The sequence below is a fragment of the Erpetoichthys calabaricus genome, chromosome 12 (genome assembly GCF_900747795.2).
Source record: "Erpetoichthys calabaricus chromosome 12, fErpCal1.3, whole genome shotgun sequence".
Classification (NCBI taxonomy): Eukaryota; Metazoa; Chordata; class Cladistia; order Polypteriformes; family Polypteridae; genus Erpetoichthys; species Erpetoichthys calabaricus.
In genome coordinates, this window is record NC_041405.2 from 2737372 (window position 1) to 2764998 (window position 27627).

Sequence of the window (27627 nt, forward strand, 5' to 3'; positions counted from 1 at the left end):
CACGGGGTCCATGAGGGGCCTGGTCCTCCTAAAATCCACCACCAGCTCCTTACTTTTGCTGGTGTTCAGGTGTAGGTGGTTTGAGTCGCACCATTTAACAAAGTCCTTGATTTATATTTATATACTGTGTATATATATATATATATATATATATATATATATATATATATATATATATATATATATATATATATATATATATATATATATATATATATATATATAATATATATGTACACCTCATAACTCCCTAGTAGGCAAAAAAATGTTTAATGTGATAAGATTTGGTGGTGGGTTGTAGGAAGGTGAGGTTGAGGGTACCCATAAATCATTCTTCCTTTTGTCTTAATAAGAGGTAAGTCCAGCCCTGAATATGAGCCACAAAAATTAGAAATGTGTCTTTTAGTAGCTTCACTTTGAACACAGCAATGGTGACACATCAAGTGGGTTCCATTCAGTCAAAGAAGTGCTTGCTTGGAGCATCCTCTTCATCACTCTTTGTCTGGCAAGTTTTCACAGCAGGTGCCATGACCAGACGATTGACTGACTGTACAGTATACAGATTAGAATATACTTTATTTGACCCAAAGGCAATTTATGGTGATCTCTTATCTATTATACAGTGCCTTATAGCTATCCTTTGAAAGCATATTGTCTTTACCATTGACTTTATAGTGTCCTATCTATTGTATGGTGCCTTTCATCTCTCCTGTGAGAAAATTGTGTCTCCTCCAGTCACCACATGGTGCCTTCCTATCAGTTATATGGAGCTTTACATCTGTCCTTTGATATATGTATTTAATAAGCTTCTGTGAAAAGCAATATTTCCTCCTGGGGATATCTATCTATCTATCTATCTATCTATCTATCTATCTATCTATCTATCTATCTATCTATCTATCTATCTATCTATCTATCTATCTATCTATCTATCTATCTATCTATCTATCTATCTATCTATCTATCTATCTATCTATCTATCTATCTATCTATCTATCTATCTATCTATCTATCTATCTATCTATCTATCTATCTATCTATCTATCTATCTATCTATCTATCTATCTATCTATCTATCTATCTATCTATCTATCTATCTATCTATCTATCTATCTATCTATCTATCTATCTATCTATCTATCTATCTATCTATCTATCTATCTATCTATCTATCTATCTATCTATCTATCTATCTATCTATCTATCTATCTATCTATCTATCTATCTATCTATCTATCTATCTATCTATCTATCTATCTATCTATCTATCTATCTATCTATCTATCTATCTATCTATCTATCTATCTATCTATCTATCTATCTATCTATCTATCTATCTATCTATCTATCTATCTATCTATCTATCTATCTATCTATCTATCTATCTATCTATCTATCTATCTATCTATCTATCTATCTATCTATCTATCTATCTATCTATCTATCTATCTATCTATCTATCTATCTATCTATCTATCTATCTATCTATCTATCTATCTATCTATCTATCTATCTATCTATCTATCTATCTATCTATCTATCTATCTATCTATCTATCTATCTATCTATCTATCTATCTATCTATCTATCTATCTATCTATCTATCTATCTATCTATCTATCTATCTATCTATCTATCTATCTATCTATCTATCTATCTATCTATCTATCTATCTATCTATCTATCTATCTATCTATCTATCTATCTATCTATCTATCTATCTATCTATCTATCTATCTATCTATCTATCTATCTATCTATCTATCTATCTATCTATCTATCTATCTATCTATCTATCTATCTATCTATCTATCTATCTATCTATCTATCTATCTATCTATCTATCTATCTATCTATCTATCTATCTATCTATCTATCTATCTATCTAAACTCCACTCTCTTGGTTTTCCTTCTCATTAACAGAATAAAGGCCAATCCATTGGGTCTCCAGAATATGCCAAGCAAATGTCACTTGCCATGGAGGCTGATGTTCAGCAGCAGGCAAACGTGACTAAGAAGGAAAGGATGGTTAAATGGTGCCGACCTCTTTGCAGTTTTCCTTTTTGTTTTATAACATGTCTAAGCTACATCCCAATACAGGATTCCTGGTAAACATTATTTTTTGAAGGTTTAAATCAACAGAACTTCTGCCGCTATCGTTCTGCATTTGCTGTAACTTGTTTAACAAGCTTCCTTTCCTTAAAAACACAGATCCTGGTAAAGTGAGCCTCCTGATATGACCTAAGGTGGGCTAAATATACAGATGATTTATTTATTCTTTTCAGACACGCCAATTGCATTGCTGCAACATAAATTTTCCTAATGCTGTCATTTTTACCAAAAGGTGGCAATCCAGAAGGTGCCATTGAGAATGATTCTCAGGTTCTCTCAAACTGGGTAATAATGAGAAAGAAATAAACAGATCTACTAGCCGCTGCATTCTATCAGAATTCGCTGTCAGGTTCAGGGACGGTTGCTCTGCGGGTCACCTCGGATTTCAAAACACCTTTATTTCTGGGGATCTGTTAGAGGTGTGTGGATCCAGGGATAGGTCTGATATCGGAACACATTTTTTTTCTAAAAGAATTTTAAATTTGCTGTTTCAGCACAGACAACAAACTTCAGTCAATTAGATTTAAAGTAGACACCACAAAGTAGGAATTACATGAATAGCCAATGTGAAATCCTTGTTGTCCTGTTGTTATTCAAGAAGATTCATGCAACTCCTTCAAGGAATCCACTCCCCAGAAATGATACCATTTATTTGTTGCTTACCCCATGTGTTTTGTAATAATGAGTTATGTTTAAAAAGTGTGGTAGAATACAATCCAGTAGTGACCAACAGCAATGATGTAAAAAAAATCAATCAAATTCCCTTTTTGTGTATCGTGTAATCCACATGTCAGTTATCCAGGACTCTTAACATGCAGAACACGTGCATTTTATGCTAAAATATCATTCAGTGTTTATATAATACTATATTGTCTGGTCAAGAGTCCTGTCTTCATTTGAAAAGCACAGTATTGTGAGAAAGTGTTTCTCATTTATGAGGTGTGCTGATTTTTCCAGAATTGTTTGTTTTTTGAGCATATAATCCACGCGTCTTGCATGTGGTGAGCAAACAACTGGATCCGTGACCCGAGTAACATGAGATTTCTTTTTCTTTTGTTCCCACCATGTGCCGTTGTATAGCTTTAGTCTCAATTTAATATCAAAAACGTTTTATTGTGGTTGTCCTGAAAACATGGGATTTCATTTTCTTTTCTTGGTCCTCATTGCACAAAACATATAAAAAAATGTTAAGTAGATGTTTTAAAGATGATTTTAAAATGTGAATTTGTGTTCCTGGTGGAAGTGAATGAGTGTCTTGAAACATTAAAAAGCCGGTGTGATTCCTGGCACAAGGAAACCCCAATGGAGCGTCAAAATGCACTATGGTTTTATATTTTAAATGGTTTTATCTGGACATTATTTTTGTTTGCCATTACCATGTACTTGCAGGTAACTTCCCAGAGCAAAGTCTGGACCTGGCCTCACACATTACCCGACTAATGCATGTCCCCTTCATATCCAGATGCGTTTCTGCAGAGACATGCAGTTTACTTGGATGGGTTCCTGGTGTGCATGTGCGTGTGTGTGCGTGTGTGTGTGTGTTCACCCTGGCATCCTGTCCAGGTATTGTTCCTGCCTTGTTCCCTTAGCTTGCTGGATTGGGCTTCAGCTTCCCAGTGATCCTGCTCAGGATGAAACAGGTTTTGAAAATGGATGGATGGATTTATTGCCAGAATATGCGCATGATGTTATTGTGTTCAAAATAATGATTGCTTAAATGACACTTTATTGACATGATATCATCATCCTCATTGTTATTCAAATCAGAGTTGCCCAGGGGGCGGAGCCTATCCCATCAGCATTAGACACATGGCAGGACACAGCGCCGGACAGGATGGCGCTTCATTATCAGCGGATAACATCAGATTTACTCTGTAGTGGCATCAAAATGAGGACGAGGAAGCTTTTGCGTGTTTTGTTTTTTTATGTTGCAGCAATGCAAAGCAAAATCTTTAATAATTGTTAGGGAAATGGGGGCACTACACTTTCCCTCAGGAATTCATATGAGTGAACCGCTTTTGCAGTTTGTGTTTGTATTTTGTACAGACTGTAGTGCCTTTTAATAGAGGCAAATCATACGCAAATAGTTTTATGTTTATTGTTCACAGTGTATATTAATTCATTTCTGAAAATTGTGGTTTACAATTACTTTGTAATATTATTATTATTATTATTATTATGATGTGTATGAGATGTTCTTCATTTCAAGCGTTGCATACTCTTGGATGCTAAATGCATTTATTTGTGTAGTGTAATGATATTTGTTCATTTTAAGTATTAATAATGAGTGTGTAAATGCAGTCACTAACAGTAGGACAGTGTTTGTTTAATTAAGCTCAGCACATCAATGGTGTAATTGATGAGCTGTTGAGCAATAAGAGCAATAAATGCATGTGACATGTATATTGTACAGTTTGATGTTAAGTATGTAGTTGGTGTCTGTTGACGCTCTGCATACACTTGTGTCCATACTGTGTATTGGTTATAAATGGAGTGCCAAACTGCACTCTTTGCACTGCCAACGGATTACTGTTTACAGCCCAATGTGCCCTTATTCTGCATAGTAAAGCAGTATTGTGCAAATATGGTGACACTGAAAGGGCCAAATTCAAATGGAGAGCAGGGTCTTGGAAAATCTTTTCCTGGGTTTCTTTGCTGCCATCCAGAGATCTTTATACGTCTTATGAAATTAGCTTCTTGCTTTGGTGCCACCAGGAATGTTTTGTGCCCCCTCTGGCGGCCACTGCTTTCCCACACTGAGCCTTGAATTGGTCCTCCAGATGCCCGCGTGGGCTTGTTTTATAAGTAGCCCACCTGGCTGGTAACTTCTGTCAGTTGGGAAAGCTGTCACAGTAGATACCCTGTGGCTAACCGGTCACTGCTAACTGTGGATTGAGGGTGGAGTACTAAGTCCATTTTGCCTTGTCCCATGAGAGTGTACATCCTGATTGTACTTGTTTGGTGTACCTCGGCCATTATTTGATTGTAATTTTTCACTTGTTGACTCTTCTCTGTTTCTGTGTTTGAATTGTCTCCCTCATGAAGAAATGGTGTAATGAACAGTTATTTTTTTCCCATAACTGCTCACTAGAGGTTCCATCCTTATAATGTTCTGGCCTTTTCTCACATTACGACTGTCCCAATTTACTTCCTCAATACTGTAGAAGGAACCTTGAATTTGTTTTTCTTGTTTTTCTCATATTTGTTTTCAAATCCATTTTGTATTGTTTCCTTTACTTTACCTCGTTGTTTCATTTGTCTGTTGACTCTTCAATAAACTGTAAAACTTATCTGTGAATCCGGTGAATGTCGTCTTTGTTCTGTGTTTCTTGATTCATAAAGAACTTCATCATGATGTTCTCCATAAGAATAAGGTTAATTTCCAAGGACTGCAATGGATCCAGTTGTCCAACCCTTTCCACAGATTTCATGTCATGTTGAATTCTTGAAGCCCACAGAGCTGACCCACGGTGTGCAGTTTTTCAGTCGATAATAATTGTGATTGCAGCAGCACACACATGCCAAAAAAGGTGAGGCCTTCGACCAGAATCCTAACTGTCCCGTCCCAAAATAGGCCTCACTCTAGTAGATCCTGAGCCTACCCATTGTAAAAATGTATTACTCAAAGGTTCGTCTTCGATGGCTTATGGCACTTGAAAGAAAATTTTGATTTAATATACACTTTGTTAATCCACAAGGGGAAACTGTGCTTTCACATGACCTTTGGCAGTTACAGCACCGGGTCAGCCATTGTACAACACCCCTGATTCTCATTTATGTTTCATTTAAGAATCAACTTTGTCACCAATGTTTCTCTTAAAATGTCAGGAGAAATTACTTCAGACAAAAAAGTGACACCACACAAACTTGAGGTAAATGGTGTCAAAATTGAAAATTTAGTTTGAAAAAGCATGTCATATTTTGTGACACGTCTTTCTTCTCTTAATCTCTTTCAAGGCCTTATATATATATATATATTTACTTATATATTAGGGGGCTCTGCCCCCTGCTCATTTCGCTCACCCACCCCGAAGTTTGGTTAATCAGATATACAATTTAAAAGGATTGTTCTCTTTTGATTCTTTGTCACGTCACTTCTCTGTGATCATAAATATACAACCTGACCGAACAGTGGCTTCTTCGAAATTAAACTTGTAGTAGCTTTAATTGTTGTGGGACCACAGATTCTTACGGCGTATGGTCCTGAATCGTGTAAATCTACGTTTTGAGCATTGAATGATGCGACGTGAACAGATTATTATAGAATCAGATATTTTGCCTGTCGTGTTTGTCGATTTCACTTTCACCAAACAACAAATCTTTTATTTCTCGTGGATACGCCTCTTCATTGGGAAGAAACATTACTTTTCCCTGATGGCAACACGAAATAGACAATCTACAAGTCTCTGACTTAAAGTTTAAAGCCAAACAATATCTACATGCTTCTGTCATATCACCGATGTCCATATATTCGATCTCTTTTTGCTGTTCCGTTATTTCACTGCGTAATAATTTCCGTTTGTTTGTGCTAATGTGATCTTTACTTTCATTTTTTGATACTTTTGAATTTTACTACTTTCATATTCTTTAACTTGCTCAGCATGTGTATCGCCCCAACATTTTTGAATGTTTTTATGAAGTCTTTTATTTCTGACCCCGATTGGACCTAAGAGGTTTTCAGTTCCACTTGGTCCGGGCTGATTATTACTTTCCTTATTTTCAGAATTTGCACATAGATTATTATTGTTCTTTTTTGCATTCTTTTTTGCCTTCCTTTCTCTCCAATGCTTTTGGGTCTCTTTTTGACACGCTGCTGTTTCTTCTTTGCTTAGTTTTTGACGTGCCATCTAGAACATATACAATTTTTAAGAGCTGAGAGCACATGAAGTGTGTCTGCCAAAAGCATTCCAACAACTGAGAGGTTAGATGTCTGTGTACTTATAACTGGACTGATGCCTTTATCCAAAGTGTCTTACAACATTTGAGCTATGATTCTTTTGCATTTCCAATTGGAGCACAGGCAGATGAAGTGACTTTCTTATGGTCATATGATGTCAGAAGTGGGATTTGAACACATATCCTCAGAGTCTTAACCTCTATGCCACACTACCTACCTTGTCTTCATGAATTAGCGTGACCTAATTGGAGCATAGCAATATAAGGTTGAGCAACTAATAGTATTATTCAAAAGTAAAGACTACAGTTTTGTAATCATAGTAAAGTGTTTTATTGCCACAAACATCTGTCCATATATGTTAAATATTACTGTGCAGCCAATACAAATACTTTCAAACTGCAAAAAAAAAATGTCAAGACACTACTTGGAAAATCTGAGCCCATTGTGAGACTTTGCTAAGATGTCTGGTGAAACTCGAGGAAACACACTTGTACGACCACTGGGGTATTTTTTTTTCTCAGGAGAAAAATCGGAGAAACCGGAGACAAAAAAAAAATGCCCCCATTTGATTTCTCTCTGATCTCATTGCTCTTTAGAAGACGCCAAAAATACATTAAGGTTTTTTTTTTGGATTTTTCATTCCTGTGGATAGGATAATGGGGGGCTTTTAAATGTCAAACATCACAGAAAAGTCTCAAACATCTCAAAATAGGGAGAACGGAGAAACTGTAAAACTCCAGCTTAACAAGTCCCACCAGAATCTTCCTAAAAAGAGGACATTTTAACAAAACTGAAAAAATAACAAATGACTTTAAAAAGGAAGCAATGGGTTTTTGCCTAAAAGGCAATAAACAGCAAACACGACCAGTCCAAAATCCTACAGCTGTAATCTCAGAAACGAGACCAACTAAATTACAAACCAGAGAACTAGAAAAACAAATAGCAATTATAATATAATTAGAATTATAACCCACCTCAAATGATCCGCCTGGACTTCAATTCCCAGCATGCCTTTATAAGGCTGAGTTGGCCCCTAGACTATGATGGATGGCTGGCCCATTTCTTGGGGATTCAATTTCAAAATACAAGGAACTTAGGAGACTTGCAAGACACATAGGGATACTAAATAAATATATAGAATAAAATAACACATAAGTAGGCATATAATAAAATAGAACAATTATACTGAAAAATGAACAAACAAAACAGATAGAACATAAGCCATTGGACGAATCCTACCTATGCATCTTGTCCCCTAGTGGGACATTCATCTCTGTAACCCTAACCTCTAACCATCATAGATACCAGAATGGCTAGTAGATGGTTACTCTACCAATGGCCACCTTCTCTTGCAAGATTCTTTGAGTACAGTCGCTCATTAGGGAGAAATATCAGCTTTAATGTCCTGAATCTGCTCTTCTTGGTCATTGAAGTGAGTTCACTCTGCAAATGGGTGACATGAGCCGCTTTTCTCAGGCTCTCTCCAGCAGGTTAAGGTCGGGAGCAAACAGCACAGCACCTTTAGTTAAGTGTTTTTTTCTCTCTCTCGGTCACAGGTCTGGCGTGCCAATTTTAACAATAATTCAAGGTTTGGTAAACTCGTTTGCTGTATTATTATTTTCAGAACTCTTACAAACTGGCAGACTAGTTCAGAAAATACAATGAGAAAGAAAGACATACAGTATGTTAACAATTCTTAATAAACACAATACCTTAAATGAAAAACCACATGGACCCACTGCAGTTTGACTATCAGACAAAAAATGGAGTGGAGGGTGAAACTATCTTTTGGCTCCACAAGGCTTATTCTCACCGGGACAAAGCTGGCAGCACTGTGAGGATTCTGCTTTTAGATGTCTTCATTGTCTTTAATACCATCCAGCCATTCCTTTTAGGGGTTAGCTCACAGATATGCAGATGGGTGAGCCTGTGGTGTCCTGATGTCAGGTAGACCACCAGTTTGTGAGGCTCAAGGACTGTGTGAGTCAACACTGGAGTACCACAGGGGACAGGCCTCTTCAGAGAGGCTTTCCTCTTCACTCTGTGCACCTCCGACTATAAATATAACAGCAGGGCATGTCACTTGCAGAAATTCTCTGATGCCTCTCCATTATGGGGTATATTGATAAGGGGGATGAAACAAAGGAGAGGAATCAGGGGGTGAACTTTGTTTCTTGGTGCATAAAGAATTTAGCATCAGCAAAACCAAGGAACTGGTGTTTGACTTTTACCTCACCAAAGAGCATCTATGCCTGGTCAGTGTTCATGGAGTGGATATGGAGGTAGTGCACTGCTACAGGTACTTGTGGGTCCACATCAATGACGGGTTGGACTGGTCTGGTAACACAGAAGAACTACATAAGAAGAGGGAGAACAGACTGTTTTTCTTTTAGGAGACTGTGTTCTTTTAATGTGGGAAATGAAATCCTTCACATCATCTATAACTCAGTGATGACCAGTGTGGTTTGCTGGGCTGGTAACATCAGTTCAAGAGAGACCCACTGGATCAACATCTAATTAAAAGGGCAGGCTTAGTTATGGAACACAATCTGGACTGCCTGAGGTCATAGAAGAGGAGAGACTGAAAACAAAACTTGGTGCCATTATGAACAATGCTGTGCATCCTCTCTGTGACACACCAACACTGAATTATACAGAAGAAGTGGGTCAAGAAATGTGCAAACCCAACTTCATTGGGCTTCCGCCTCACCTGAAAATGCTTCTGGACCATGCTTACAGGACACCGGAAGTACTACAAGGTCTTGCATAAAAGAAGCTGTCTGTCTCAACCCCAGGGCCCAGAGTTGGGAAGGACGAGACAAAGCTTGCATGACAAGTGGAGAAGGCAGGAAGAGAAAAGGAGAATCGCGGTGTGCTGCTTGTACTTTGTACTGTGCATTTGGTGGTGTGGGAAACGCTTATGGGAAGGGTTTCACACCAGTAAATCCTCCTGTTTTAATTGGGACTTGTGTCCAGAGCCTAACTGTTTTGGGTATTTGGGGAGCCAGAGAGCACCTTACAGGTCACAACAGTATCTGTTATATAAGCTGATTTTAAGTATTTATTTGATTTATTTTTGCAACTTATTCATTATTATAGTTACATAATTGTATTTGTTTTTCTTTCCTTGTAACTTCCTCTTTGACATCTTGTAAAAACACTTTGTGCAACAGAAATAAGTGTTGTTTTTGAATCCTTTTTATTTTCTTCATTTGACATTCAATGACAGCGGTGAGTCACCTTAACTCGAGGTACGTTGACACTTCATGTCAACAACAGTCAATTAAAAAATAATGCGGTTGTAGCAAGAAGGTTGTTTTGTGCCAATATAATTTGTGAAATGTATTTCAAAGCCACTCAATTTGGCTGAAAGAGAGAGAGACTGGCAGAGAGATGGACAAATGACAGCTGGAGAGATGGACAGAAAACATGTGAATGACACACAAGCAGGCAGTTTTAAAAAGTGCTGATGTCTGCTTAACCAATATGGCTGAAAACCCACAGTCTGTCATGAATGATCAAAACAGGTGAAGATGTCATTTTATGCACACGGCCCTGTCTGACAAGAATTCTATGAATTTGTAAATATGTGAGTGTTCATAATGATGAGGATCCAGCACCAAGTCAGAAACGCCTTCTCATGCCATCGACATTCTGCCAGATGGGATAGCTGGTGGTCAGCATTCCCCCACTTGGCTGTGATCGTCCCTTGGCTTCTCTCCAGCCTGAATATGCATGTGTAGCTGATTATACATTGTATCATTGAGAATGAATGGTATCTCTTTAAGCAAGTTAAATGCATATACAGTCTATCCGGAAAGTATTCCCAGCGCATCACTTTTTCCACATTTTGTTATGTTACAGCCTTATTCCAAAATGGATTAAATTCATTTTTTTTCTCAGAATTCTACACACAACACCCCATAATGACAACGTGAAAAAAGTTTACTTGAGGTTTTTGCAAATTTATTAAAAATCAAAAAACTGACAAATCCCATGTCCATAAGTATTCACAGCCTTTGCTCAATACTTTGTTGATGCACCTTTGGCAGCAATTCCAGCCTCAAGTCTTGTTGAATATGATGCCACAAGCTTGGCACACCTATCCTTGGCCAGTTTCGCCCTTCCTCTTTGCAGCACCTCTCAAGCTCCATCAGGTTGAATGGGAAGCGTCGGTGCACAGCCATTTTAAGATCTCTCCAGAGATGTTCAATGGGATTCAAGTCTGGGCTCTGGCTGGGCCACTCAAAGACATTCACAGAGTTGTCCTGAAGCCACTCCTTTGATATCTTGGCTGTGTGCTTAGGGTCGTTGTCCTGCTGAAAGATGAACCGTCGCCCCAGTCTGAGGTCAAGAGCGCTCTGGAGCAGGTTTTCATCCAGGATGTCTCTGTACATTGCTGCTGTCATCTTTCCCTTTATCCTGACTAGTCTCCCAGTCCCTGCCGGGATGGTACCAGGTTTCCTCCAAACGTGATGCCTGGCATTCACACCAAAGAGTTCAATCTTTGTCTCATCAGACCAGAGAATTTTCTTTCTCTTGGTCTGAGAGTCCTTCAGGTGCCTTTTGGCAAACTCCAGGCGGGCTGCCATGTGCCTTTTACTAAGGAGTGGCTTCTGTCTGGCCACTCTACCATACAGGCCTGATTGGTGGATTGCTGCAGAGATGGTTGTCCTTCTGGAAGGTTCTCCTCTCTCTACAGAGGACCTCTGGAGCTCTGACAGAGTGACCATCGGGTTCTTGGTCACCTCCCTGACTAAGGCCCTTCTCCCCTGATTGCTCAGTTTAGATGGCCGGCCAGCTCTAGGAAGAGTCCTGGTGGTTTCGAAATTCTTCCACTTACGGATGATGATGATGATGGAGGCCACTGTGCTCATTGGGACCTTCAAAGCAGCAGAAATTTTTCTGTAACCTTCCCCAGATTTGTGCCTGGAGACAATCCTGTCTCGGAGGTCTACAGACAATTCCTTTGACTTCATGCTTTGTTTGTGCTCTGACATGAACTGTCAACTGTGGGACCTTCTATAGACAGGTGTGTGCCTTTCCAAATCATGTCCAGTCAACTGAATTTACCACAGGTGGACTCCAATGAAGCTGCAGAAACATCTCAAGGATGATCAGTGGAAACAGGAGGCACCTGAGCTCAATTGTGAGCTTCATGGCAAAGGCTGTGAATACTTATGTACATGGGATTTCTCAATTTTTTTATTTTTAATAAATTTGCAAAAACCTCAAGTAAACTTTTTTCACGTTGTCATTATGGGATGTTGTGTGTAGAATTCTGAGGAAAAAAATGAATTTAATCCATTTTGGAATAAGGCTGTAACATAACAAAATGTGGAAAAAGTGATGCGCTGGGAATACTTTCCAGATGCACTGTACGTCTTTTTGTACCATATTACTCTCTTATAATTATTTCTGCCATGGGTACAAAAGGGATGGCATTGGCTGTAGTCAGTTCTGCATCAAGAAACACATCCCAGGGGAGAAAGAGCTCCCCCAGCTGGAGACAGTGGTAACATATGATTTAGGCATCTATATAATAAAAGCCCAGTGCGGTGTCCGTGTCCGTGTCCGGGTTCCTTTTGGCTGTATAGCCGCCCCCGTAGAAAAGCCCCAGTCCTTCCCCTCTCAGAATTCCTGCTTACCCCCCTCCGTTCTTTCCCCTTTGTGTACGTCAGTATTTCAAGCCCCGTGTCTGAGTCGGATGGTTGCCCTGGTCACCAATTCATGTGTTTCAAGCCACAATTTTCTATTTTCTCCTTTCCAGCCCACTATGCCTTTCCGTCTTCAGATACCCATGTGCACTTGTACGGAGGAGACCTTACGGAACAATGCCAAAACGAAAGGCAACTGAACCTGCTGCTGCGAGAGATGACACATTACAGTGTGATCACGAAGCAAAGAGGCAAAGGTGTGCCAGTCGCTCACAAGAAACGGACACTCAGCATTCACACAGATTAGCAGATTAGTATTATCCTCCAGGCAGAACAACAAGTTTATTATTTTTCTTTCCTCATTCCTCCAAGACTTTGATTAACCTCAGGTGCTACGTGTGTATTTAATAACCTGTGCATGCCTAACAGATAAGACTTTCAGGTTTTTTGGTATTTCAGTATCCAGGTTGGGAGCAGGCGCTGATTGTGTGTTTCAGTAAGAGTGATAAAGAAATCCTAATGTGAAAAGAACAGGTTGATGAAAACGATAAAGGCATTCACAGATGTATCTGTGTTAGGCTAAGCCTTAATTTGTCCATAGTTTGCTATCCTACCTGTTCTTTCATGTTCTGAAAATAAATCAACTTGAATTGGTGTAGTTTGGAAATACTGGCTTATGAGATTCAAACAAACTGGAAGAAAAGTTCTTTTACAGGTCAGTTAACACAGAGCTGTCTTAACAACATCATAGCCCCCCAGACAGAGAAGTGCACTGGGGTCCATGTTTTAATAGCAAAGCAGAAACCTAAATAAGCAGCAGAAACATTGTGGGCCCCTGTGCTCCTGGGGCCCCCGGCCAGTGCCCACTGTGCCCATACGTTAAGAGGTGTCTGAGTTAACCTGACTGTCCCACCAGCACAGCTTGAGTGGCACACAAATGCTTTGAATTTTTAAGTCGGTATGCTGTCAGCTATCTCACCTTTAACACTTCAATCCATAATCCAGGATGAAATTAGGGCTTCTAGTTGCTTTTGGGATTGTCTTCCAATGCCATGAAAGAACACAGAAAGTTTCCACTGAGTGGACACTTTTTTTACTGTTTTGTCTTTTTAAGACCAGTGTTGGTGCAGTCTGACTAAGCCCCCCAAATGAAACTCTGTCCTGCATCAGGAACCATGAATCAAAAACTATAAGTACAACTCCAAAGAACAAATAGCATGGATGGGCTCTGGGTCACCTTCCGGAGGCAGCCGGTCTGGCCTGCCTAGTCATCCAGCAGAAGTCCTTCCTGACTCTCGCCCTCCTCTTCCACTTGGTTGCAGTCCTTAGCCCTCAGAGGTCCACTCATTTTTCTTTTTACAATCCACCACAAAACACAAGCCTAGCATTAAGCTTTAAAGTACTGGACTAGAGTGCTCTGTAGGACAGACGTGTCCATCACAGAAGCTGAACTACAAACACCAAGACAAGCTTTTAAATTCTGGTTGTCACATCCAGGTGCAGACCGTCTCCTGTGTGACCGGACAGCTACCTCATACAAGGACACCGACTAAGGATTCAGTACCTCCTGTCCTTCACTGGCTGAATTCTGAACTCTGCACCACTCGCATATCCACCCTCAGCCTCTGCTGTGGTCATCCTGGACACGTTAATGGATCCCACTGGATCATAAGCTCAGCATGAGGAATGGAAGAGGTAATTTCCAGCTTTGAGTGGAGGACAAACGGGGGACAACATGACAACAAGCACTCTGGGGAAGTGGACAAAGTCAGCAACGGAGAAAATAACTTAAGGGTGTACCGCCGCCCTGGGAGAACAACTAAACCCCGGGTTGCTGCACGGTCAGAAAACCACTCAGGAAAAGCAGTTTGCTATTAAAAATCTTTCAGGGTAACGTGACCAACGCTCATCCTTGTATTTGATCCCACACCACATGCCGCAGATCAGCATCAGACAATAAGCATTACTATGATGAAGAAGAGAAAAAATTTATACATATAGATTTATATATAAACAGAAAAATAAAACAAGTACCTAACAAAAATCAAAAAAACAACCTTCCACAGATTAGGGGGCGAGATGTTCTCACCTCAGACAAACCGGATCCCCCAAATCGGTTTTCTGTCCTTACAGTTCCTGAGAAAGATGTAAAGTGGAAGCCTCACGGAGTTCACTGGCTGCCAAGCTGATAAGAAAAAGGTTTTGTCCTACAGAACCCAAAAAGCTGATTGCCCCGGAGAAACCGTCTTCACAGACACATCTCCCTTGTATCGCCGAGTGAGAAAAAAACTTCTTCCAGCAGGTGGATTCTTGGTGCTACCTTGTTGCTTCTCCTTGCCCGACCGCATGATGTCTCTTTCTCTCTCCCCCTTCTTTTCCAGTTAAAAGTCTTCAGCACCAATCGTCCTGTCCGTATTGAGACCTCACCCCATAAAGGTGTATTATCAGTAACCCATTTCTTAAAGTGCACCCTAAGGAGCTGCAAACTGACAACGGGACAATAGCACACAATTATAGCAACGCAGGTAAGCAGAGAGCTGAGGAGACTTTGTGCCAGCAAACCAGCGAGTCCAAATGGAGTATCACCACGATTGCTGAAGGTCTGTGTGTTGGAGCTGGGGAGTCCTCTACAGCGCATCTTCAACCTGAGCCTGGAACAGGGGAGAGTCCCGAGGCTTTGGAAAACATCTTCCATCACCCCAGTTCCAAAGGTATCACGTCCTAGTGAGCTGAACGACTTCCGGCCTGTCGCTCTGACGTCATATGTGATGAAGACCATGGAGCGGCTGCTGCTTCAACACCTGAGGCCACAGGTCCGCCACGACATCGACCCTCTGCAGTTCGCATATCAGGAGAAGGTGGGAGCGGAGGATGCCATCATCTACATGCTACACCGATCCCTCTCCCACTTAGACAGAGGCAGTGGTGCTGTAAGAATTATGTTTCTAGACTTCTCTAGCACCTTCAACACAATCCAACTTCTCCTCCTTAGGGACAAGCTGACAGAGATGGGAGTAGATTCATACCTGGTGGCATGGATCGTGGACTATCTTACAGACAGACCTCAGTATGTGTGTCTCAGGAACTGCAGGTCTGACATTGTAGTCAGCAACACGGGAGCGCCACAGGCGACTGTACTTTCTCCGGTCCTGTTCAGCCTATATACATCGGACTTCCAATACAACTCGGAGTCCTGCCACGTGCAAAAGTTTGCTGATGACACTGCTATCGTGGGCTGCATCATGAGTGGGCAGGAGGAGGAGTATAGGGACCTAATCAAGGACTTCGTTAAATGGTGCGACTCAAACCACCTACACCTGAACACCAGCAAAACCAAGGAGCTGGTGGTGGATTTTAGGAGGACCAGACCCCTCATGGACCCCGTGATCATCAGAGGTGACTGTGTGCAGATGGTGCAGACCTATAAATACCTGGGAGTGCAGCTGGATGATAAATTAGACTGGACTGACAATACTGATGCTCTGTGTAAGAAAGGACAGAGCCGGTTATACTTCAATAGAAGGCTGGCATCCTTCAACATCTGCAATAAGATGCTGCAGATGTTCTATCAGACAGTTGTGGCGAGCGCTCTCTTCTACGCAGTGGTGTGCTGGGGAGGCAGCATTAAGACGAAAGACGCCTCACGCCTGGACAAACTGGTGAGGAAGGCAGGCTCTATTGTAGGCATGGAGCTGGACAGTCTGACATCTGTGGCAGAGCGACGGGTGCTGAGCAGTCTTCTGTCAATCATGGAGAATCCACCGCATCCACTGAACAGGATCATCTCCAGACAGAAGAGCAGCTTCAGCGACAGACTGCTGTCACCGTCCTGCTCCACTGACAGACTGAGGAGATCGTTCCTCCATCACACTATGTGACTCTTCAGTTCCACCTGGGGGGGTAAACATTAATATTATAGAAAGTTATTGTCTGTTTTTACCTGCATTGTTATCACTCTTTAATTTAATATTGTTATTATCAGTATGCTGCTGCTGGAGTATGGGAATTGGGATTAATAAAGTATCTATCTATCTATCTATCTATCTATCTATCTATCTATCTATCTATCTATCTATCTATCTATCTATCTATCTATCTATCTATCTATCTATCTATCTATCTATCTATCTATCACATGTGGCACCCACTTCAAGGGTCCGTAGGATTTTGGTTGGCTCCATGTTGTGAAAACTTTATCTTTGCTTTCTTGTATGTCTTTAGCAAAAATAAAAATAGACTATTCAGAGTACTTTGTGTATTCAGCTTTACTCCGAGTCTTCAATATACAGTTGCTTCCTACATGTCCAAGGGTGGTCCACGCCAGGGGGTGCTGCAGCAGGAGCTGCTGGACTCTTCTGGGCATTAGTTTCGCCACACTGGGAAGTGCAGCTGGAAATGGGCAATCAAACACCGGGTGCCCAATAAAAGGGGCCAGCAACCACCACTCAGTGGCCAGAGTCGGGTGGAGGAGGACGAAGTTGCCTGGGAGGAGTGGTGGTGCCAGAAGAGAGGAGTGTTGTGTTTGTCGTTTCAGTTTGTACTTGGGACTGTGGGATCACGGAGAAAACGTGCCCCCTAGCTGAAGAAAATAAAAGTTTGTTTTATTTTCATACGTGCCTCCCGTGTCCAATCTGTGTCGTGTCGGGTGCTTATATAACACCTTGTTGCACTTCCTACGTGTAACTGTTTACATTCACTTACATTAAAATCCATCTGCCCCAGATGTGCCCAAGCCTGCATGCTGTCCATGTCCCTCTGTAACAACATGCCTGATTCTAATACCCTTCCACCTAATTTTGTATCATCTGCAGACTTAACCAGCTTATCGATTTTATTCTTATCAGATCATTTATATACAGTTATGGCCAAACGTTTTGAGAATGACACAAATATTCATTTTCATAAAGTTTGCTGCCTCAGTTTTTATGGTGGCAATCTGCATCGACTCCAGAATTAATTGCAAAGTCCCTCTTTGTCATGAAAATGAACTTCATTCCAAAAAAAACATTTCCACTGCTGTTGTGAAGAAGGCTTCAGGGTGCCGAAGAAAGCTCAGAAAGTGCCAGGACTGTCTCCTGAAGGTGATTCAGCTGTGGGTACCACCAGGGCAGAGCTTTAGAGGATGGCCTGGTGGGTGTCAAGAAGGGCAGCAAAGAAGCCAAGAAAAACATCAGGGACAGCCTGATATTCTGGGATTGGATTTGTGGAATATGGCCGGCAGCTGATCCCAGCCAATACCCCCAAGCCGCCAGATGGAGCCCTCCCTGCAACAGGGAGGGGCCCCGAATTCCAGCAGGGCATCATGGACCTTGGAGTTTTCCTTCGCAGCCCTGCCGGATACCATGGGGGCCACCAGAGGACGCTGCAGGGAGGCATAAGGATTTATATTTGCACTATAACCCGGAAGTACGTCCTAGTCACAGGGACAGAGGAAATGACGTACTTCCGGGCTGAAGAAAAAGAGGAGTTTCACCTGACCCGGAAGTGCTGGGGAATCAGAAGCACTTCCGGGTTAAGATATATAAAAGGACTCTGGGAGATCCCACCAGCGAGCTGAGTTGGGAGGAAGGGTGACTGAGCTGCTGGGAGTGGAGGATTGATTGATGTATTGATTTATTGGATTATTATTGAGTATTGTGGAGTGGAGGGTGCTTTGCGCACATTTGTTATTATAAAAAATAATTATTTGGACTTTTATCTGGTGTCTGACGCATTGCTGAGGACTGCTGGGGGAAAAGTCATTTTGTCAGATGAATTCCCTTTCTAGTTGATTGGGTCATCCTGAAAAAAGAAAAGATGAGCGGCGCTACCATCGGTCCTGTGTCATGCCAACAGTAACGCATCCTGAGACCATTCATGTCACGTGGAGTTGCTTCTCACTCACAATTTGGCCTAAGAGCACAACCCTGAATAAAGAATGGGACCAAAACACCCACCGAGAGCAACTTCTCCCAACCATCCAAGAACAGCTTGGTGACCAACATGATGGAGCACCGGACCATAAGGCAAAAGTGAGAACTGAGTGGCTCGGGGAACAAAATATTGAAATTAGGGGTCCAAGGCCAGGAATATCCCCAGACCTTTAATCCCATTGAGAACTTGTGGTCAAGATTGTGGGTGGAAAAACAAAAACCCACCAATTCTGATTATGCAAGAATGGGCTACCATCAGTCAGGATTTGGCCCAGAAGTTGATGGACAGCCTGCCAGGTCGAGGTCTTTAAAAAGACAGAAGAGCCAAGACTTCAGATATGGACTCTGTGCATAAACGTCATGTCATTGTCACTCAAAGGCTTTGAAACTTCTGAACTGCTTGTAATTCTACTTCAGTACACCATAGAAACATCTGACAAGAAGATCTAAAAACACTGAAAGTTATTCTCCAAACCTTTGGCAGCAGTCCAATGCACTGAAGTACCTTTTTTTGAGGAGATTGTGAGTAAAAGTAACATGGACCTGAAAATAAACATTAAAACACAAGAACAAATTAAAAATGCAAAAACAAATCAGAAAACAGAAAAACGGTCTGTGTACTTTTTGGTATTTGAAATTTTGTTTCAGAGAATATCATTTAAAAAACAAAAAGACACACTTATTTGATTTTCAACTTAAAAAGGGAAAAATGAAAAACGCTGTAAAAGGCGCTATATAGCGCCCGACCCGGCACAGACTGAGACAGAGGCACGTACTTAAATAGAGCAGTTTTTATTCTTCTTCAGCTGTGGGGCACGTCTTCCCCATGTCCCACAGGCCCAACACAGTCCCAAAAGCACTTCAATATAGCACAACAAACCACACTTCTTCTCTCCACCTCAGCAGCACCACCACCACCACCACCACCACCACCACCACCACCACCACTCCTCCTCCTCCTCCTCCTCCTCCTCCTCCTCCGGCTTAGTCCTCCTCCTCCCGACTCTGGCTCTCTCGAGTGGTGGTGGCTGGCCTTTTTTATACCCCACCCGGAAGCATTCCAGGTGCTTGATTACCTGGTCCTAATTGAACTTCCGGGTGGGGCTGACGAGTTGACCAGCTGGACTGCAGACGTCATGCAGCTCCCCCTAGCAGCCATCCGAGCCCCCAACCAGGCTGTGGAGGACTCCATCTCCCATGGAGCCCTGCGCCAGGCTGGGGAATCATCGTCCACCAGGGAGGCTGCCACCAAGCATCCCGGGGGAGGTATTGAGCTGCCCATGGTGGCTCCCCCGGAACAAATGCAGCAGGGGCGTCCCTGCCGGGCATGGGACCCGGATGTCCTTCACAACGCAAAACAATTACTTTTTTCCTTTTGTTCTTTCTCACATCAGAAAATGCAAGAAACGAGAACGAGAAAACGCCCTTTATTTATTTTGCCTGAACCGGATGTTTTTGTAGGTCAACAACATGGTCAGGTAATGTGCCACTTGCAGCAAACGCTGGTCACTGGTGTGTAGACTGGACCATCATCTTGACGCTGGAACAGTACTCAGACGTGATTTTAGAGACGGCAAAACCAGGCCCGTCATCGAAAATTATATCTGAGCGTTTGTCATATGAACATGGAGAAGCGAGAGGGTTTTCTGCGAGAAAGGTTAGAACGTTTTGTACTGAGCAAATCTCGGGCTGTCGGCTCTCTGACACACATTTGGAGATACAGTAGAGGTGACAAACTTCAAGGCCGCCAATCGATGTGTTGTGAGGAGGACTGTTCGCACGTGTCGTCAAAAATCGCGCAGATGAAGAAGTACTTCTGGTTTCAGACAACGAAAATGCGTCTGTTTTGTTGTTTTTGAGCTATAACACTTTCATTATCCAACCCGCTATATCCTAACTACAGGGTCACTAGGGGGGTCTGCTGGAGCCAATCCCAGCCAACACAGGGCACAAGGTAGGAAACAAACCCCGGGCAGGGCGCCAGCCCACCGCAGGACACACACACTTGGGACAATTTACAATCGCCCACGGAGAAAATCCACACAGACACAGGGAGAACATGCAAACTCCATGCAGGAAGGACCCGGGAAGCGAACTCAGACGGGTCTCCTAACTGTGAGGCAGCAGCGCCACTCACTGCGCCACCGTGCAGCATGTGGGGCGCACTTTCATTATTTGAATCAAAAATAAATCCAGAAAAGTATATGTAATTTTAAATTTATGACTGCTATTTGTTACCATAGAATTAAAAAATACCTTGTTTTCCCTCATTTAATTCTTTAATCAAAAATCGAAATCTGAAAATTCCTTTCATTTTCGTTTTTTCGTTTTTGCTCCTGAAACAAAATTTCAAATACCAAAAAAGTACACGGACCTTAAACACACACAAAAGCTAAATACACACAAAAATCAGAGAAAACAAAATAAATACAAAAACAAAACACAACAACAAACTGAAAGCACAAGTGCAGATCAGACACATGAAATGCAGAAGGGCGCAGCAGGCAAACAAATAATTGCAGTTTGTGGCAAAAAGAGAAAGAGGAAGAGCTGCAAGTGCCTCACGGTTTAGATGCAGCATTTCGTGGGGACTGTTTCCTTAAGTGGCATTAGCTCTCTGGAAATGTGTTCTTTTCAATTGCGGCGTTTTAACCTGAATTTAAATAATTATAAATTAAAAAGGTGTTATCCCCCCCCAGCATACAATATGGTGGTCACAAGATTACATGAGAAGTAAAAGAATAACTTAGCTCTGTTTAATATCGGCTTACGCGGTATTACAGACGGGAAGCTTATGACAGACTCTATCAAGAATGTGGGAGTCTTGCTCTATGCAGTCTGCCATCTTTCATTGCCACGCTGAAAGGATTTTCCGGACGGAGGACATAATCTTCCGCCCGTTAGCTTCAAAGTGTATTGGCCGTAGGTCCATCCTTATATTCTGGTTGCTCCATGTGCAGGCTCTCTTTCTGGTCTCCAAACAAGGACAGGAAAGGACTCAAACCCCACCTTCAAAAATACAGGAATAGCACAATGCCTACATGCAGTTCTCATTCTCCCAACAAGGAAAGAGGATTTTGTGCTGACAGAGGACGGAAATATACTAGTCTGTCTTTAGGCTGACTATTCAATTCTCCAGTTGTCTTGGCTGTCTAGTCCTGTGCTTGGCTCGGCAATTCTAAATGCTGAGCCCCTGTGTACCTTACTTGGTCTGCCTGTATGAATGAGTCCATAACAGTGACATAAAACTTAATATTATAACAAACATATTATAACAGGGACAAGAATACCAAAAGATGAAAGAACATCTCTTATCTTTTATTTAAGTATTTTTTGTACGTACTTTGACAGAGAACGTAATGTTTGGTTCACTTTCAGCAGAGCAATGGCAGAGCCGACTGACGGTTCACCTGTAAATGGGTTTGCATCCAGAAAAAAATCTGACACATCGACCACAAGCAGGGGATTTGTTTTTGATATGTTTGCTATTTTCCCATTTGCTTTTGTGTATTCAGATTTATTTTTGTGGTGTTTATTTCCGGTTTCCTCCCACAGTCCAAAGACATGCAGGTTAGGTGCATGTGCACTAGGTGTCCCTAGTGTGTGCTTGGTGGGTGTACCCAGCGGTGGGCTGGCACCCTGCCCGGGGTTTGTTTCCTGCCTTGTGCCCTGTGTTGGCTGGGATTTGCTCCAGCAGACCCCCGTGACCCTGTAGTTAGGATATAGCGGGTTGGATAATGGATGGATGGATGGATTTAATTTGCTTTTGCACACTGCACATCAGTGCCAATGCAGTATGCAGAAACGTGAGGCACGTAAACCACTTGTCAACCCAACAGACATATTTTTGCTTCTTCTGAACCTTCAACTGATGAAAAATTTTGTGTAAGTGATGAACAAGGAAAAGGAAAGATTTTGAAATTGGGGATCAGTGTCTGCACAAATAGTTGGTGCCAGGATGAAGGAAGGCTTTTTAGTTGGTCCATGCAAGTAAGACACATAAGCGGTCTAACAATCTGCTTGTGTGGTTGAAAGAAAAGGAAGGCCATGAAGGATGTTACATCTCCAGACCTCCTTCTCACTTGGACTTCTTCCCTTACTGTTGGTGACAAACTGGCATTACAAGGATAGAAAAGTGGCATCAGGCCAAGTGGAATCCAAGAATGCTGCCAGACTGTTCCTGGACACTGAAACAATTGATGCTGAGGACAAACAGAAATCAGCAGCATAACATTTTCAGCTCCATTGAACTGCATTATGAAATGATCCTTCTTTCTATGTGCTTTGTTCAATTCAAAGGTTGGTAACCACACAATTCCGCTCCCCCTTATCTTCAACACGCTAAATGTAATAAAAAGTTAATTTCACGTTTCTCGAAATTCCTATGTGATACACTCAATCTGAAACTACATTGTGAAGATATGAACCACGAAATTGTGACACAGTAAATTTGAAACTAGATTTCTGAGTATATGAATTATGAATTGTTCGGTGTTCAGCTTGAAGCGGTTTATCAGCATCACCAAAACTTTATCTGGAGACAAAACTTTGGGGAAAAAAAAACCTGAGGTCAAGCGTATCTTAATATGCGCATCTTTAAACAGCTGTACCAGCACCAAATAAAACGCCTAAATGCGTACACATGAAGTCTATTTAACGTTACAGTAAGAAAGTGATCAGAGCTAAACATGAACTTGGGCGCTGAGCTGTGAGGCAGCGACACGAACCACCGCGGGCCTCCCGTTTTCTTAACCCACGTATCCAGCGCAGGCTCGCGGGGATGCTGCACGTTAACCCAGCAAGAACCGGGCGCAAGTAGGAATAGCAACCCCTGGCCAGGGCGCCAGTGCCATCTCATTGCAGATGTGTTGTGTTGTATTATACGGAGCCCGGTAGGTGTCAGGCAGAGACAATAAAGATAATTCGTCCGGAAAGATTTTTTTCCTGATACATACGGGGCTCTGTAGTGCCTAGTGTATGAATCTATAAATATTAATATGAAACGAGCAGCCATTGGCTGCGCCACCCAGTTCTTCTCTAAGGACCTTAGCTCTCTGGAGGCACTGGTGACGCAGCAGTCCTGTCGCTCTGACATCTGGTGGCTTCTCCCCATAAAGGTAACTTATGCTTAGCGGTTATGCGCCTCTTTTAACTTCATTTGCCTGCAGAAACCCCAGCGTTTCAGTCTGCAGCAGTTTGTGACTCACCGCGAGATTTTTTTTTAACCAGATTGCTAAACAACAATAATAACATGGAAGTCACCTGTCATCGTTGTCGTTGTGAAAAGCCGTCATAACGGTGCGGCCTCTTTGCATTGCTTCTTTCTCAAACGGTGAAGAAGAAAGAGGGCAAAGACAGCAGATCGACCATGCGGGACCCCGTTTAAAGGGGGCTCATTTGGGCAGAGGAATGTGAAAGTCAGAGACGGTGACGTAGTTTTTATTATTTGTTCTCAACGCCATGTTTACAAATCCGAAAGCCCTTCTCAAATTTTTTGCTCGAGAATTGCATCACAGCACAGCAGAACAGACCATTGTTGTTGCCGGACTGCGGGTATAAGTATCTCTTTATCTGTGTGTTTATTTTTTAACGTTTGTGTCAACTCGTCTTGTTTTAGGTTAAACGCACAAAGTGGTCCGTTGCAGTCAGCTGTAACCCTTCAATTTACTGTAACATCAGCAGCTGTTTTCAAGCTGGCGAAACTACTTCTGCAAGTCTTTAACATCGGATTCTCAGGACCCTCTTCATCCGTGCGAAGCCATCCAGGGGGCACCAGGCGACAAGCAGGCAGGAAGCCACGGAAGGGAAGGGACGCCAGTAGAACTGAAGGTAAAAGACACGCGCAGGCCCGCCGATGTGCATTTAAATATATGTGCCGATTGATAGAATTATCTTCTTCGTCCTCTTCTTTCGGCTACTTCAGTTACTGGTTGCCACAGCGGATCATCTTGTCCGCATATTGATTTGGCAAAATTTTACACCGGATGCCCTTCCTGACGTAACCCTCCCCATTAATCCGAATGAAAGAAAAAAAATAATAAGATGAGGAGTAAAGATGTATTCATATATTAATGAAATTATTAAAGTATGCGTAGAGGTGACTGAGGCATTTCCTTTCTGGCTAAGTTAATACATAACTCAAATAAATAAATCAATGCGACATAGCGCTGCTGCCTTGCAACAAACTCATGTGCTCATCGTTTTCCTCCTGGTGCTTTGATTTCCTCTCACAGTCCAAAAACATGTAGGTAAGCCGGAGTGGAGATGCTGAATTGGCCCCTGATGAGTGTGTGTGTGTGTGTGTGTGTGTTCACCCTGTGGCACCCTGTCCCGGGATTGTTCCTGCCTTGTGCCTGGCACTTGCCAGGATAGGCTCAAGCTTCTGTTTGACCCTGCTCAGGATGCAAAGGTGATGGGCACGTTAATAAATAAATAAATAAATAAATAGAGCACAATGCACTCTTAAAAATGAGCGATGCCATAGAGGAACCATTTATGGTTCCTAATACTGTAGAGCCATTCACATTCCAGACAGAACCTCAATTTATTCAGATCCTTAGCATTACATTAACAAACATTAATAGCTGATAATTAATTTTGTCAAATATCAATGACTTTATGACTTTAGAAGAACTCACACTGCATACAGTACCACAAGCTAAGTTCATAAGTTCAGGTTTTCTTGAACTCCTAGTTAGAATCCTACTAGGTGGACTGCAATGTTAAAAATTAAGGTGCCAGAGGGGTTCTTTAGAGCGATGCTGTAGGGGAACCATTTTTGTTTCCTAAAAGACCCAACCACATGAAGGTTCAAGAATAGAACGGCGCTTTGTCAAACAGTGGAGCCGCACAACCCAGTAAAAAACAGGATTTGTTAAGAGTCTACTGTCATGGCTTCTATTTTGTCCACATATTAGGAACATTTTTAATGCCTAAGGAACCAATTTAATGCAAATGGAATCCCTTTACGGAGTGAAATGGTGCTTTGTGAGGCAATGGGTGTACAAGGAGCTACACAACGCAGTAAAATGTGTAATGCACTGCCATTTTGAGTTTATGCAGACATTAATAGAGCATTTGTATGTAAAAATGAACTTGGAAGGTTACTGTAGATGTCCATAATAATAAATAATAATTCATTACATTTATATAGCGCTTTTCTCAGTACACAAAGCGCTATCCACACAGGGAGGAACTGGGAAGCGAACCCACAATCTCCTTACTGCAAAGCAGCAGCACTACCAATGTGCCACCATCCATCCATCCATTGTCCAACCCGCTGAATCCGAACACAGGGTCACGGGGGTCTGCTGGAGCCAATCCCAACCAACACAGGGCACAAGGCAGGAACCAATCCCGGGCAGGGTGCCAACCCACCACAGGACACACACACACACACACACCCACCAAGCACACACTAGGGCCAATTTAGAATTGCCAATCCACCTAACCTGCATGTATTTGGACTGTGGGAGAAAACCCACGCAGACATGGGGAGAACATGCAAACTCCACACAGGGAGGACCCGGGAAGCGAACCCAGATGTGTCTCCTTACTGCTACTGTAGATGTTATATAGCATATTCATTTCAATAAACAGCTGCTCTGAGAATTGTAACAAAAGATTTCCAGCATCTCCAACACTGTGGCATCTATAAGATATACAGGGTGGCACTGTGGGAGAAATGAATTATAATAAATATAAAATAAATATATATAGGGCAGCATGGTGGCTCAGTAAGGAGACCTGGGTTTTCGCTTCCCGGGTCCTCCCTGCGTGGAGTTTGTATGTTCTCCCTGTGTCTGCGTGGGTTTCCTCCGACAGTCCAAAGACATGCAGGTTAGGTGTATTGGCGATCCTAAATTGTCCCTCGTGTGTACTTGGTGTGTGTGTGTGTGTCCTGTGGTGGGTTGGCACCCTGCCCGGGGTTTGTTCCTGCCTTGTGCCCTGTGTTGGCTGGGATTGTTTCCAGCAGACCCCTGTGACCCTGTAGTTAGGGTATAGCGGGTTGGATAATGACTGACTGATGACTATATATATAATAAAATATATTATAAGAACACACAATTTAAATATATAACTATTAGATTCCTTGGCCTCAGAAACCACACATACCAGGTTCAAATACATTTCATGAGCCAAGGAAGAGTTGGAAAAACATAAATGTATAATCAAGATGATGACAATCCGAATGAATAAAGTCTAACAGTCAAACCGTTCAAAATAACTGGCACAGAATTTTGTACCCATTGCAAAAATGACTTGATGTTGAGTATTGAGTTTCATAAACATTACAAAGTTTTACACACATGAGTAGTAATTTGTATTCCACTTAATGTTAAGACATGATTCACGTTATCTGGACAAAACAGTTTATGTTCAATTCACCTTCATGTTAGACAGGTGCTGATGAAAGTCGTTCATTTCTGAACAGAAGTTTTTCACTCTGCATGTACACGGTGGATTCAGAAAGTCTTCGGACCCCTTCACCTATTTTATATTTTGCTATGCTGCAGCCGTATACTGAAAACGTTTACATTACATTCATTTTTCCCCTCATCAAGCAACATGCAGTACCCCAGGATGACAAAGTGGCCACGGGATTTAAGAAATTGTTGCATATTTAAATAAACAAAATGAGATCTCACATCGACACAAGTTTTCATCCTGCTTTGGCTCTGGTGTATCCCATTCTGTGACGTCTGCTGTCCGCCGGTGGTCAGTGCAGTTGATTGGACTGATTAATAAAGACATACAGCTGTCTGGTGAAGGACCCCCAGGTGAGCAAAAACCAAGCTAGGAGGTCGAAGGAATTGCCTGCAGGGCTGATGCTGCACCCCTCCTTTAACCGTCACCTTATCGTGGTGGAGGGGTTTGCGTGTCCCAATGATCCTAGGAGCTCTGTTGTCCGGGGCTTTATGCCCCTGGTAGGGCCACCCAAGGCAAACTGGTCCTAGGTGAGGGATGAGACAAAGAGCGGTTAAACAAACCTCCTATGAAGAAAAACAATTTTGGACGGCGTTTTCCCTTGCCCGGACGCGGGTCACCG

General features: G+C 42.1%; 3 long non-coding RNA genes across 6 annotated transcripts in view; 2 read left to right on the forward strand and 1 right to left on the reverse strand.

Moving 5' to 3' along the window:
- Nucleotides 1–27627, forward strand: part of LOC127529904 (uncharacterized) — a 146169-nt gene that overhangs the window by 88274 nt on the left and 30268 nt on the right. The gene's annotated exons all lie outside the window — the stretch shown is intronic.
- Nucleotides 1–27627, reverse strand: part of LOC127529905 (uncharacterized) — a 140508-nt gene that overhangs the window by 59152 nt on the left and 53729 nt on the right. The window lies entirely within an intron of this gene.
- LOC114661694 (uncharacterized) overlaps nt 1–27627 on the forward strand; it is a 44603-nt gene that overhangs the window by 5977 nt on the left and 10999 nt on the right. Inside the window, exon 4 of one of the 2 annotated variants that reach the window (XR_003717896.2) lies at nt 1924–5410. The exons of the other annotated variant lie outside the window; for it this stretch is intronic. This is a non-coding gene — a long non-coding RNA (uncharacterized LOC114661694). Of the gene's footprint in view, nt 1–1923; nt 5411–27627 lie in introns of those variants that run through there. 2 annotated transcript variants of the gene reach the window in all.